Genomic DNA, 14,872 nt, shown 5'->3' with positions numbered 1-14,872 from the left:
ATGTTATTAAAGAAGTCATAAAGTAAATATATTTTTTGTAAACAATGATAAACATTTTATTGTACTTCACATGTAAATATATTTATGTAAATATATTTTTTATTTTTTGTTTATATTAAAAATATGTAAAGTTTATGTAAAGTTTATAAAGTTTAAAAAATTTATTTAAAAAAGTATATAAAGAAAGCTTATAAAGAAAGTGCATAAAGTTTATAAAAATTTAATTAAAAAAATGAGAATTTAAATACATAAATAAGAATTTAAATCCTTTTTTTTTATAAATGTTTGAAACACCATGTTTTATTTTAAAAAGCCATTTTTACAATGAGTATTTTCGATTTCCTATTTTAAATGGATGTTTAAAAAGCATTTTGCATTTTGCATTTTTAAATGAAAAGCTTCTAACTATTTTGCATTTTCTTTTTTAAATGGGTTTGGTCACCCATTTTGCACATCTCTGTTGATTATTAATAAATACACAGTTCGACAACTTTCTTACATCTTCGTGATATATTGTATTAAGGTAAAGAAATAATTTCTTGTTTGTTTGATTTTAATGTCTTGAAAGATTTATGTCTAATTAGCTTCAATCATAAATTAATTTTATTTAATTGGTAAATTTGAATCAAATGCATATGAATTTTTTTCTTCATTTAAATTATAATTGGGTATATATAAACAAGTAATCAATTGGCACGAGACAGATCGTAAGATTATGCATTCATAAAAACCAAAAAATACAATTTTATTTTGTCACTTGTCGCTAAATTACATTGATGAGATTTAAAAGGAAGATAATTTGACGTCATAATTTGCACAATACGAATAAACTGTCATAATGTGTCATTTTTTATCTCAATAATCTTCAAAAATTCGTTTAATATTCTTACTGAAAGAAAGTTTTTATATTTTGATCTGTGTATTTCGATATATGTATATCATATACATCTATGTAAGGGATTTTTCGATCAGTCTGATATCGATAAAATCCGCTTAAATTCAGTTATCATAAATTTATATTTCGTTAAATATGTATTTGATTTATCAAACTTTCTTTACTAAATTTTAATTTTTTTAAAACAACCTTTTTCTTTCTCGAAATATTGTTTTTTCTTTTTCAACAAACGTCGCTTGAAATAATTGATCAATAGCTGCAAGATAATGGAAATCTTTGAAATATTGTGCGGCATTGCTGCCATATATCTCACTGTTTATTATTACTTCATATCAAACTATAACTTTTGGAAATCACGTGGCGTTCGCGGTCCACAACCAATACTGGTTTTCGGTAATATTAAAGATGTCATATTCAATAAAAAGTTCACTGGTGACTACATTAGGGACATATATAACGAGTACAAAGATGAATCCATGATTGGAATATTCGCTTAAAAAACACCCATTCTCATTGTAAAAGATCCAGGTTTAATTAAGAATATTCTCATTAAAGATTTTACCAACTTCGCCGACAGAGGAATTCCTGTTAGTAAAAAAGTATGTAAAAATATTATAAACTTATATTATAATATTCGAATTATATAAATGCGTTTCGATAATCTATTTAATACATTTTTCCAATAATTGGAATTATTGAAAATCGTGACATTAATTACAAATTGAGTTTCTTCAGTCAATTTCGTGTAATCTAGTAAAAATGTTCTTAAATTTCGAAAACTTACTTGATTATAATTATGTCTTTATATTATATTGCAGGCTGACCCATTGTCGCAACATCTTTTCGCTTTGGAGTCTAAAAGATGACGATCTTTAAGAACAAGATTGTCGCCCGTTTTTACCTCCAGTAAATTAAAAGAGATGTTCTCTTTAATGTCGGAATGCGCCGATCATCTTCAGCAATATATAGATAAAATAATAAACCAGACTGAACCGATAGAATGTCGCGAATTGACAGCTAAGTTTACGACCGATGTAATCGGTACTTGCGTTTTCGGCCTCGAAATGAATGCTCTTTCGGACGAAGACAGCGAATTTCGCAGAATGGGAAGATTAGTTTTCGTGTCAACATGGAAAAATGTTATACGGTTAAAAATAAAACAATTCCTGCCACGACTCTACGCCGTGATCAATTATATCCTACTACCATCGGAGTTCACCACATTTTTCACACGCGTTGTTGCAGATACCATGAAATATAGAGAAATGAATAATGTCATTAGACATGATTTCATTGATATACTACGCGAATTAAAAAAGCATCCAGAGAAAGTCGGTGATATCAGTAAGTGACTGTCCGTATGAATATTTTCTATCATTTAAATGTTTTTTAGACGGAACTGTTTATAAATTTGTATATGTTTATATATTTGTATATTTGCGTATATAAAATACAACAGTTTACTATATATTAATCATTAAATAGATAGATTATTCAACAGAATTAAATCGTAAAAAGAAAATCACACTTTAGAATTGACCGACAGCTTGATAGCTTCTCAAGCATTCGTATTTTTCCTTGCCGGCTTTGAAACTTCATCAATGACCATAAGCCATGCATATTGAAGCATTTAGTTTATCGCGTCGGTAAGTAGGACAGCTGTGTCACTATCCGTGTCACAGCAGTGAGTTGCGCAGGCGCAAGCGCTTTACGAGCGAAGACTTCCGTCTTGTTTCCTCGTGTTAGTCAGTCGAGTCTAGTCGAGACAAGTGACCACGTCAAATAAAGTTATATTGTGCGATACAGAATCTCTTTTGATATCCTCTCTGATCCTTTCACAAGACAATATATATAAATATATCCTCAACTGCGTCAACAGATTATGGGCCCAGTTTACCCATCCTGCGTGAAAAATTGAGTGAAAGGAGAGAGGTCGCGAGATAAACAAACGTGGTGCGGGCGGTGGCCATTGTGCGGTCGGACACTCGTTGAGAACGTGCGCGTGTGATTCGCATCCATCATGTCTCAAGACATGTCTGCAAGAAATGTGAAGAAATTCGATGGGACGAATTTCCAAGGCTGGAAATTCCAAATGCTCGCATTATTTACCGCCGACGAAATAGACGACATTATCGATGGTTCGCGAACAATGCCGGCGAACCGATCGTCGCCCGAGGCGAAAACGTGGGTGCGCGACAATGCCAAGGCAATGTTTTTAACATCGTCGGCACTTGAATACGCTCAGCTCGAGCCGTTACTGGTGTGTGAATCAGCAAAGGAGATGTGGGACAACTTGTGTCGAATACACGAGCAAAAGCTACTGCAAACAAGCTCTTACTGTTACAGAAGTTCCACGAATATCGAATGGCATCGAGTGATTCGGTCGTCCAGCATATCACGAAAATTCGTAACATGGCCGCGCAAATCGAAGACGTGGGCGAAAAAATGTCAGAGTTTACTGTGATAACAAAAATCCTGGGCAGTCTATTGCCTAAGTACAGCACACTTTAAACCGCCTGGGACAGCGTCGAACCGGCACGTCAGACTCTAAACAATCTCGAAGAAAGGCTAATCCGTGAGGAAGTGAGATTGAGTACTGACAACGAAGAAGGGGCAAGTGCATTTACTGCGTCGAAGAACGACAAGAAAAATCGCGGAAAGAAGAAAGGAAGACCGAAGAGATAAAAAAAACATCGAGTACTACAGGTGCCATGCCATGGGACACTTTGCGCATGAGTGTCCGACGAAAAAAGGCGGGAAAGGTGGTGATGACGATCAGTCAAATGATTGCGCGTTCATTGTTGAGAGGGCGCATATGTCGGACTAGTCTGGGTCGCCGAGCGACAGTCAAGTGAGAGAGTTGCTCGCAGTCAAGAAGAGCGAAATCTGGCTTACCGATAGTGGTGCGTCAAGACACATGACGTATCGACGTGATTGGCTCACCGAATACCGACCGATCAAAGATAGCGGAACAGTGGCGCTCGGAGACGGAGTAGAGTGCAATATTGCCGGTGAGAGTGTAGTGCTTGTCCAAAAATTTATGAACGGTCTGTGGCGCGATGCTCGAATCAGAAACGTTCTCTACGTTCCTGACTTAAAGAAAAATTTATTTTCAGTAGGTGCCTGTACTAAGAAAGGTTTTGAAGTGAACTTTAAGAACAATTACGCAAATATAATGCGTGAAAAGAAAGTAGTCGCGTCGGGCGTGAGACAAGAGGTTATTCTTGGGTTCGGCAAAGAGCGAGATAAGATTAATTTATCAGATCGCCATATTGGATGTGCCGTTTTGACTTTTTACATTGGATTTGCTTTTAGCAGCATGAAAATCTCTTATAATCTCCAAAAATCAAAAATAATTCTAATACCGTGAGCTTAAATGCAACGAGTTACTTACTTGTGCTTATAAATATAAGGGTGAATTTTAACCCTTATAATTGCACCATTGCCAATATAAAAAAATACGTGTCTATTATTTTTGACTACTCTACAAGTATACTGAGTTTCATAAAAATCGATGAGTAATACAAAGGTAGCTTTACTTGCTAGTGAAGAATAAATCGATCTTACGAGATTTCTAGCCGAATATAATATGGAGTGAAACAGTCTCGCACATCTTGAACATCACTAACTAATGTATTCGTTTAATTGTCAAACCTTTATTTATTATACGCGCTGAAGAAAGCTAAAAAAAAAGCGGAAACGTTCGCTATCATTATATATAAATCACTATCATCATTTATGTACACTTTTCTTACATTAAAGTGATAAGACTTTATGAAAATAAATATGTGCTTCATTAACTGCACCCGGGCTCTCATAGCCAACTCTTTCTGAGAGAGACTTAACTAATTATTAATTATTTTTATTTACTTTTTTACATACGTGACATACATCTAACATACATAAACTGTTTAATTTTAAGTGAATTATCTCACTATAATAACCTAACCAAAGATAAAATTATACTTAGCTAAGAAAAATGGATTACATTAATTAATTAATAAATTGAATGATTAATTGATTTCGTTTTGAACTTTATTATTATTTAGTTTTTATAAATTTATTTTTAACATAATCTTTGAATTTCTTGTTTTTGTTCAGTGATTTTAGCCAAATATTTTATACTTTATCTTTAAATCACTGTTTAATTATTAAACGTTATAAGGCAATATCGAATGTTTATTAATTGCATATTTTAAATTAACTATTTATATATTAATATAGAATATAACAGACATAAGTGTAACTTCAATAATTATCATTATTAATACACGTAAAAAATATTTATAACGTTTCTCATTCCTCCCTTCTGATATACATATTATTTATTTCTTCAGCGGAGATCAAACAATAAAAAAATTTTGTAAAAACGATTTTGCAGGGAAAACTTCAGGCTTTAACGTGAAAAAGTTAAAAAATGTTTTTAAATGTTTTTGTGCATGCGACACGTCTACAAAGTGAGAAAAAAATTTTACATTTCGTTAACTTTGTCGTTTTCTGTATATAAAAAATTAAAGAAATTGAAACAGAATTAAAGAAAATGAAAAACAACTGTGAAAATTATAAAATATTGCACAGAATGTTATCATTTTATGTCTGTTATTCTATGTACTTTTATCTTGATATTATCTAATCATATCTTACTTAAGTTTAATTTTTTATTTCAATAATAATTTTTAAAAAGATTAAAAGATATTGGTATATAAATTAGTTACTTATTAATTTCTTTATTGATTCCCTTAACGGGTTACAAGGGTTCCGTTTCCATACATACACATGTATATTACAGACATCTTATATAACATATTAACAAAACTTTAATTTCATTCGATAAACTATCTTAATATATATAAACTACTTTTAATAAAACAAAATAATTATAGTGAGGACAGAAAACAAAAACAACTATTACAACGTAATCTGCTTAGAGATATACAAGTGAGCTCGTGCTGTCTCTGTACATCTATGATCCTCATCTTTTAAATAGAATACATAAATAGAATAAATTGAATTTAAATAGAATAAAAAAAATAAACTAAACTAAACTGAATCAAGTGAACTAGATAAACTATATTAAACTTAAATTTCTTATTAACTTAAGCAGCTTTTATCAAGACAAAATAATAAATACTTAATCACTTAGTAAGTACTTAAGATTTAAAACTTAGAGAAAAATTTAAAAGAAAATGATTTCAAACGAATACGAATACATATTAATAATATTATGAAACTTAATAAAAAGCTAATACAACTTGGTACCTTGAAGATATTTACTATATTCAAACAAAACCATTTCGGAAAATTAAGAGAAAGAAAGTTTAAAAAAAAACTAATTGTAAACTAAAGACCTAAAAGACATTAGACATTAAAATTGAAAGACATTAAAAAAAAGACATTAAAAAAAATTGCTAGCTATTTACAACATATTTACACGGCCTTTTATTTTTATACTTCGCTTCTCCTTCTATTGTTAGTTTAATTATATTATTCTTCTTTACTTTATTACTTTCTTATCTTTCTCCCTCCCACTCCGTTCTATCTCATCCCATCTTCTCATTCAGTCTTCCCCCCTCCTCTCCTAATATCTCCATCACTTTTTCCTGAATTTGTCTGCCGTCCTCTTTCCATTCGCTGCATTCCTTCCCGAGGTAAGAAATAACAGGAGGGAGTGTAAAGCCTTTTAGGTAGGGGGCGTAGTTGGGGTAACAACACCAAATGTGATTGGTTGGCCACAGTAATATGGCGTTTTGTATTTTTTTGTCATCTTATCTAACCTAACTGAACCAAGTAAGTGAGAAACACGTTTGGCGAATAAATCGGATCTCACATTAATTTTGTTTTAAAAAAATATAAAAATTATAAAAAAGTTATAAAATATTATAAAACAAAATGTCCATGCTACTAAATACATGCAGATTCGCTTACAATAGGCTTGTTTTCTATTCCTGCAACTGATGAACTGATGCAATAAGTTAGAATGAGACAATAAAGTATATTTTGTCTCATTCTAACTTATTGCACCAGTGTGCACAGTTCAGCCAGTGCAGGAATAGAAAACAAGCCTTATATGGCATAACACAATATATTTATTACTATCTACATACAACGAGGGCGGTCCGATAAGTACTTAGCCTACAAAAGAAAAACGAAAATTTTGGAAAAGTGGCGATTTATTTCTCAACATAGTCTCCTTTTAGCTCGATACATTTGACCCAGCGATGCTCCAACTTCTTTAACCCATCTGAAAAATACGTTTTCTCGAAGTCTGCAAAGTAGGCCTCCGTCGCGGCGATGACCTCCTCATTCGACTTAAATTTCTGCCCGGCGAGTGACTTTTTCAAGTTTGGAAACAAAAAAAAGTCGCACGGGGCCAAATCTGGAGAATACGGTGGATGGGGCAGCAGTTCGTAGTGCAATTCGACCAATTTGGCCGTGGCGACGGCGGAGGTGTGAGCCGGTGCGTTGTCATGGTGGAAGAGCACTTTTTTCTTCGCCAAATGGGGCCGTTTTTTCTGCAATTCGGCGTCGAATCGGCCCAATAATTCGGCATAGTAGAGCCCTGTGACCGTTTTGCCCTTCTCCAGGTAGTCGATGTAGATCACACCTTGTGAATCCCAGAAAACTGTGGCCATCACCTTTCCGGCCGATAGGACGGTCTTCGCCTTCTTCGGAGCACGTTCGCCGGGTGAAGTCCACTGTTTCGACTGTTCCTTGGTCTCTGGTGTGTACCAGTGGATCCATGTTTCGTCGACGGTCACGAAACGACGCAGAAACTCCTTCGGATTGCGCTTAAACAGCGTCAAACACTGCTCTGAAATGGTCTCACGGTTGCGCTTGTTGTCCGGAGTGAGCAAACGCGGCACCCATCGCGCCGACAGCTTTCTCATGCCCAAAATTTCATGCAGGATATGACCCACGCGGTCTTTTGAGATGCCCACTGTTTCAGCTATCTCGCGCACCTTCAATCGGCGGTCTGCCAATACGAGATCGTGGATTTTTGTCACGTTATCCTCCGTGGTAGCCATTTTCGGGGCACCTGAGCGTGGCTCATCAAAAACCGACGTGCGACCACGTTGAAACTCGTTAAACCAATTTTTGACGGTCGCCATCGAAGGAGAAGAGTCACCGTACACAGCATCCAAGCGCTCTTTGATTTCGCTGCGCGATTTCCCTTCCAAAAACAAGAATCGAATCACCGACCGATATTGCTCTTTTTCCATTTTTCTAAAATCCGTGGACACGCTCGCTCCCACACGCGGTCAAAACAAAACTACGAGTCCGATTCGGTTGAAATTTTGACAGTAGCCGTCTACGAGAATGTACTACACGATAGTAAATCTCTCTTGTGATACTGGCACCATCGGGCGGTGAGGCTAAGTACTTATCGGACCGCCCTCGTATATATATATATATATGTACGTCCAAAGGCAGTTTTCAGGACGTTTTCTAAAAACATGATATTTGTGGATAATAGCCTAGTAAATTCTGTCTGGAATACTTTTTCGTCAAAAAAAGGCAGTAATTTTGGCAATATTTTAAAATTTATACGGATTGGCACTTACCAGGTCAACTATTTATTTAACTAAAGCGACATATATCATTTTATTTAATGCTTGTATTTTATAGATTTTACACTTACTAGTAGTTTTTCATTAATTTTGTGTTGTAAAAAAGAAAATTATCAAAATTATATACAATTTTTTCGCAAGTCCTCAATTCTACCTTTTAACCGAATTATTCTTTATAGAAAAGGCAGTTTACAGACTATTCATTTTTTTAATAAAAAACAAAAATAATTTATTTTACCAAAAATTTTTTAATATTATATGAAAAATTATGTTAATCCTAAGTGTAATAAAGTACTAAAATCCAGTATTAAGTAGAAGCAGGGTAAAATTTTGAATAAAAATGCAGGTTCTGAAACCAACCACTTCTTCAAAATTATATTATATGTTAGAGCAGATTTCAGGTCTCATAAATTTAAATATGACATTGAAAACAAAACTATTAAATTCTTATAAAAACTGTTAAAAAACAAAAAATGGTTCAAGGAAGATTAAAATTAAATTATCTGAAAACTGCCATTTCGCAGTAATATATAGATCTGGAAACTGCCATTTTACTTATATTATATATAAATCTGAAAACTGCCATTTTACTATTATATATAAATCTGAAAACTGCCATTTGAGCAAGAACTTTAATACTTTCGGCTTTCTAGACGTAATTTCAATACTTAATGAAGTTCATGCTACACGTTTAGCTTTATATTTTATTATCAGTATTTGGCGCACTATCGGATTAACATAATCCACAATGTTAGCTGTGCTCATCGGATTTTGTCAATCTGCAGAACGAAATCGGGTCTGAATGAAGAATTAATGGGAAATGAATTTTATTTTACAAAATTACGAAAGTCATTGTTTTTTTATGATGGGCAAATATCTATTAATGTAATTATTTAAAAAGACTCAATAATTTTGGTCTTCTATTAACGAAAATTCAACGGTCTGAAAACTGCCATTTTACTATTATATATAAATGTGAAAACTACCATTTTACTATTATATATAAATATGAAAACTGCCATTTGAGCATGAACTTTAATACTTTCGGCTTTCTAGACGTAATTTCAATACTTAATGAAGTTCATGCTACACGTTTAGCTTTATATTTTATTATCAGTATTTGGCGCACTATCGGATTAACATAATCCACAATGTTCATCAGATTTTGTCAATCTACAGAACGAAATCGGGTCTGAATGAAGAATTCATAGGAAATTAATTTTATTTTAAAAAATTACGAAAGTCATTGTTTTTTATGATGGGCACATATCTATTAATGTAATTATTTAAAAAGACTCATTAATTTTGGTCTTCTATTAACGAAAATTCAACGGTCTGAAAACTGCCATTTTACTATTATATATAAATGTGAAAACTGCCATTTTATCTTATATATAAATCTGAAAACTGCCATTTTACTATTATATATAAATCTGAAAACTGCCATTTGAGCAAGAACTTTAATACTTTCGGCTTTCTAGACGTAATTTCAATACTTAATGAAGTTCATGCTACACGTTTAGCTTTATATTTTATTATCAGTATTTGGCGCACTATCGGATTAACATAATCCACAATGTTAGCTGTGCTCATCGGATTTTGTCAATCTGCAGAATGAAATCGGGTCTGAATGAAGAACTCATGGGAAATGAATTTTATTTTACAAAATTACGAAAGTCATTGTTTTTTATGATGGGCAAATATCTATTAATGTAATTATTTAAAAAGACTCAATAATTTTGGTCTTCTATTAACGAAAATTCAACGGTCTGAAAACTGCCATTTTACTATTATATATAAATGTGAAAACTACCATTTTACTATTATATATAAATATGAAAACTGCCATTTGAGCATGAACTTTAATACTTTCGGCTTTCTAGACGTAATTTCAATACTTAATGAAGTTCATGCTACACGTTTAGCTTTATATTTTATTATCAGTATTTGGCGCACTATCGGATTAACATAATCCACAATGTTCATCGGATTTTGTCAATCTACAGAACGAAATCGGGTCTGAATGAAGAATTCATAGGAAATTAATTTTATTTTAAAAAATTACGAAAGTCATTGTTTTTTATGATGGGCACATATCTATTAATGTAATTATTTAAAAAGACTTATTAATGTAATTATTAATGTAATTATTTAAAAAGATTAATTTTGGTCTTCTATTAACGAAAATTCAACGGTCTGAAAACTACCATTTTACTATTATATATAAATATGAAAACTGCCATTTTATCTTATATATAAATCTGAAAACTATAAATTCAAGACTCGCATGTTACCAAAACTTCAAGAAAATAATTCACTTCTGTTTTTATTCATATGATAGCTTCTGCACACATGACGCGACAACGCTTGTCACACGACAAAAATAATGCGGTAGCCAATCAACTTACAATTTTTCCAGATCGACAAATTAATGAGATTTTAGTAGTTCATAAGAAGTTTATATATAGCAGTAAAATAGCAGTTTACAGGTCACTTAATTTTCAACAAGGAAATATCAAAATGTCTAAATATTGATCCTATTTTAAAATATTCTTAATTATTCTTTTTTGAAAAAACAAACTAAAATTGTAATTTTCCCTTAATCATTTATTTATGTTTGCAAACATGTCCAACGGCAGTTATAAGAACTTAGCATATTTGATGTACTAAAAGACTATATATTCACTTTATATAAGGTTTACCAAGTAGTTAGTATTGTAACTAAATTATTCATAAATATATACAGGATATATAAAGCTTACCTTGCAAATAATAACAGTTGTATATATTTAGTATAAAAATTTTGTATTTATTGGTACTTTTAAGGACTTTATATAAAGAAATGAAAGATTGGTAGTTTTCAGAACAGTCCTTAAAACTGCCGATAAACATATACAGCTTTCAGGACCGACCTGAAAAACACCAAAAGTCCTCGAAACTGCCGATTCGCGCCAAAAATTGTCCCGACAACTACCGCTTGACATACATATATATATATATATATATATATATATATATATATATATATTATGGATGTGTGTGTGTATTATAATAATATTCCAATTTTGTCATTTTAATGGAACCACTATTCTTTAAAATGATAAAAATCAATAAGCCTGAAAATACATGCATATCACAAAGTGTAAAATGTACATACTATTACCTGTAAAATATAAACAAAATAATTAATAAAATGCTTAGATAACTTGATTAACAGGGTAGTTAAATTAATCGACCACACTAGCCAATGAATTTGTCTAAGTTATGACTTTATCGACCATATGGTTGTGGTTTTTATAAAGTATAACTTGAAATTATTAATTACAAATTTTTCTTAAGTAAGAAAAATATTGGTCCGAAAGTCGCTGAATCGGGAATCGAACCCGAGTCTTTCGCTTTCCGGGCGACTGCTCTTACCTCTAAGCTATTCAGACCCTTCGAAACAATACTTCTCTCTCAAAACAGAGAGAAGTATTGTTTCGAAGGGTCTGAATAGCTTATATATAATACGCGATAAAATAAAGATAGCGATATATAAAAAATAAAAAACATATATAACTTGATTAGTTCGAACATAACATTCAAACTTTATAAACAATATCTGTTATTTATTTGGTATATTTTTAAAATAAGTTTTTAATGTGATACAGATATAATTCAAAATTACGAGATTGTTTTATATAGTAATAAGCAATCTAGTCCTTGTAATCTAATAAATTTTACTTTTCTATTAAAAAATTTGTTATTTTTGAATTAAAACAGGACTTACACACAAACACACACACACACAGACACAAGTTTTGTTTATTTTCTTTTTTAGCTGAGAATTTTTTTACTTGAGAAGGTTAAATTTTTTTTTGTAATAAATATTTTTAATTATTTCTAGGTGCTCGCTTCGTTGTTCATGAGACAAAGATTGGACTTGCAAAATATTGCAAGATTATAAATTCAAAATTTGCAAAAAAAAAACGCAAATATATTAAAAAGGCAAAACCTTACATAAATCATTTTATTAACATCATCAGATTATGGAATATATTTGAAAATAATTATATCAATTGATGTAAATTAAATCTCGATTTCTTTTCAAAAAAATTATGCAACAAAGAAGGAAAAATCTATAAATTAGAATAACAATAGCCATTATTATTTCCCATTGCATCAATATTTATTGTATTTTTAACGATGCACACACACATAATGATACTTCAAGACAATAATATTTAATTACTAATTCAACTCAATTATTAATTAATTAATTAATTAATTTATTAATTAATGTAAAGTCCATTTTTCTTAACTAAATATAATTACATTTTATATTTGGTTATTATTATAATAGTAATATAATTCAAACTTAAAATTATACAATTTATATGATATACGCGTATACTTTATCAATTCCAGTAACTTACAAGTAACACTACCCAACTGATACTCACCGATTTGAATGAAACTTAACATACTTATTAAACACCGAAAAATATTAAATACGTGTTTTTTTGCTTCGGCTAAACACGCTTTTTAGGGGTAGAAAGCACCCCTTAACCCCTGGAGGTGGAAACAGTTATGGCTATATAATTATTTCTGAAACGATACATTTTCTGGAAAAAGTGCTTAGGACCCAAGTTGTAGAGTTCAAAGTGATGCACTTGATGGCGACCTTGAAGTCGACCTTGAGGTCGATTTTCAAGGTCAATTAAATTTGGAAATAATTAGCCGTTGCCGGACTTTGACCACATCCTGTATCTATAATCAGTAATTTTATGCGTTGACTCTAAATCTGTCTTCAGAATTGATTTGTTGTGTTATTTTCCTAAAAAAAGAAAAAAAACCTGATGTAATGGGAAAATAGGCGCAAATTTATAGAAAAAATAAGAAGGAGAAAAAAGTTTTGTAAGTAACTTCAGAATAGAAGTAAAGATAAGAAAACATAAAATGTCACTCTAATTATAAGTTAAACATTACCTTCATGCTATATTAGAAATTTTCAAATTTTTTAAAATTTTTATTGCTACTCTGGAGTTATCCACAATATCTTTTACTCTTTATTTTGTATTAGGATTTCATTCGGACATATGATCAATTATTATTTTCCCGACTGTCGTTGAGCAAGCATTTTCCAAAATTACTTCTTGATCACTTATTTGCTATGAGCTATCTTGCTCGTGAATTTCGTTCGAATATACCTTCAATTATCATTTTCACATCTGTACTTGGGCGAGTGTTCATTGTTTATAGTTTTACGTCAATTGTTCTTACGACTGCTGTTTCTCGTGAATGTTTTCAAAATTCTTTCGGAAAGTATTTACTGCAAGTACTTTTCCATCATTTGTTCCCACGACTATTTTTTGTGTTAATTTCATTTAGGCTTACAATCATAAACTCTGCTTTCTATGAATTTACTTTGAATCTCTGTTATAATATTATTAAAGCATTGTTAATCTGTAAAATTTCATAATGTCATTAAACCCAAAAAATATTTTAAAGTTATTATGCCTCACTTTCGAGGACCCAGTGTACAATATAGAATCTAGAATAACAGATGAAGAAAGATCATTCGCTTCTCAACTTGCAGATTTGATAAAAGACGCTATCAATTTTGATATATTTAAAGAGACTTATGATACTTTGAACTGTACTGATGCTAGTGTGATTCCTGATGCTGTTTTAGTTGAAGACAATCCAGAAGATGTTTCGGAAGTTATGCAAGACGATACAAAATTCAGAGAAATTGTAGACATTGATTATAAGAAGAGAGTGTTATAGCCCGAACTATAACCAGTAGTTATTAGAAATTAGAATTTACTGAATATCTTTATAGAATACTGTAAAACATTTTTGCTTATAAAAGAGCGCTCTCGACAAACGCTCGTCGCGTGAAAACGCTAACGCAGCGAGACACGCGCGAAGCACCGGAAACCGCGAGATGCAAGCGAAGACCAGGGACTTCGACCTGCTTCGCTTGCAATTAGATCAAAAACGCGTGAGTATTGTTAACCAATCAGAGACCTGTTTCCAAGGGCCTCTCCCGAAAGAAATCCAAGAAACAAAGAGGATATAGGACGGAGAGCCCGCCCGCGAAGGCAGTCTCGAATAAAACTCCTAAACATCAAGACGGAGTCTCGAATAAAACTCCTAAACATCAAGACGGAGTCTCGAATACAATTCCTAAACATCAAGACATGGTCGCTAATAAGAAACCAGAACATCAGAACGAGACTCACTAACAACGACCTGAATTATTGAGAGGAATACGAATATACGCTCATCGAATGTTACGCGAATATATATTTAAAGAAAGGACGAGAAATAAAGCGAAACCATATTCAATCCGAAATAAAAGTGTATTTTAAGAGAAAGAAAAGAGTACAACACTCCTAACTTCCTACGAAGTCCTGCACGACCC

At 31.9% G+C, this 14,872-nt stretch overlaps 1 pseudogene across 1 annotated transcript; it reads left to right on the top strand.

Moving 5' to 3' along the window:
* The first annotated feature begins 1,161 nt into the window (after positions 1 to 1,161).
* Positions 1,162 to 2,520, top strand: LOC145948915 (cytochrome P450 6B7 pseudogene; annotated as a pseudogene). The gene is made up of 3 exons (XR_014427499.1): positions 1,162 to 1,494; positions 1,714 to 2,239; positions 2,429 to 2,520. The product of XR_014427499.1 is annotated as a cytochrome P450 6B7 pseudogene (transcript).
* The last annotated feature ends 12,352 nt before the right edge of the window (positions 2,521 to 14,872 follow it).

Source organism: Prenolepis imparis, unplaced genomic scaffold, assembly GCF_030444845.1.
Source record: "Prenolepis imparis isolate NDT839.2.m4 unplaced genomic scaffold, iyPreImpa1.0 SCAF_2, whole genome shotgun sequence".
In the NCBI taxonomy this organism is placed as follows: domain Eukaryota; kingdom Metazoa; phylum Arthropoda; class Insecta; order Hymenoptera; family Formicidae; genus Prenolepis; species Prenolepis imparis.
This window is presented reverse-complemented; position numbering and strand designations above follow the sequence as displayed.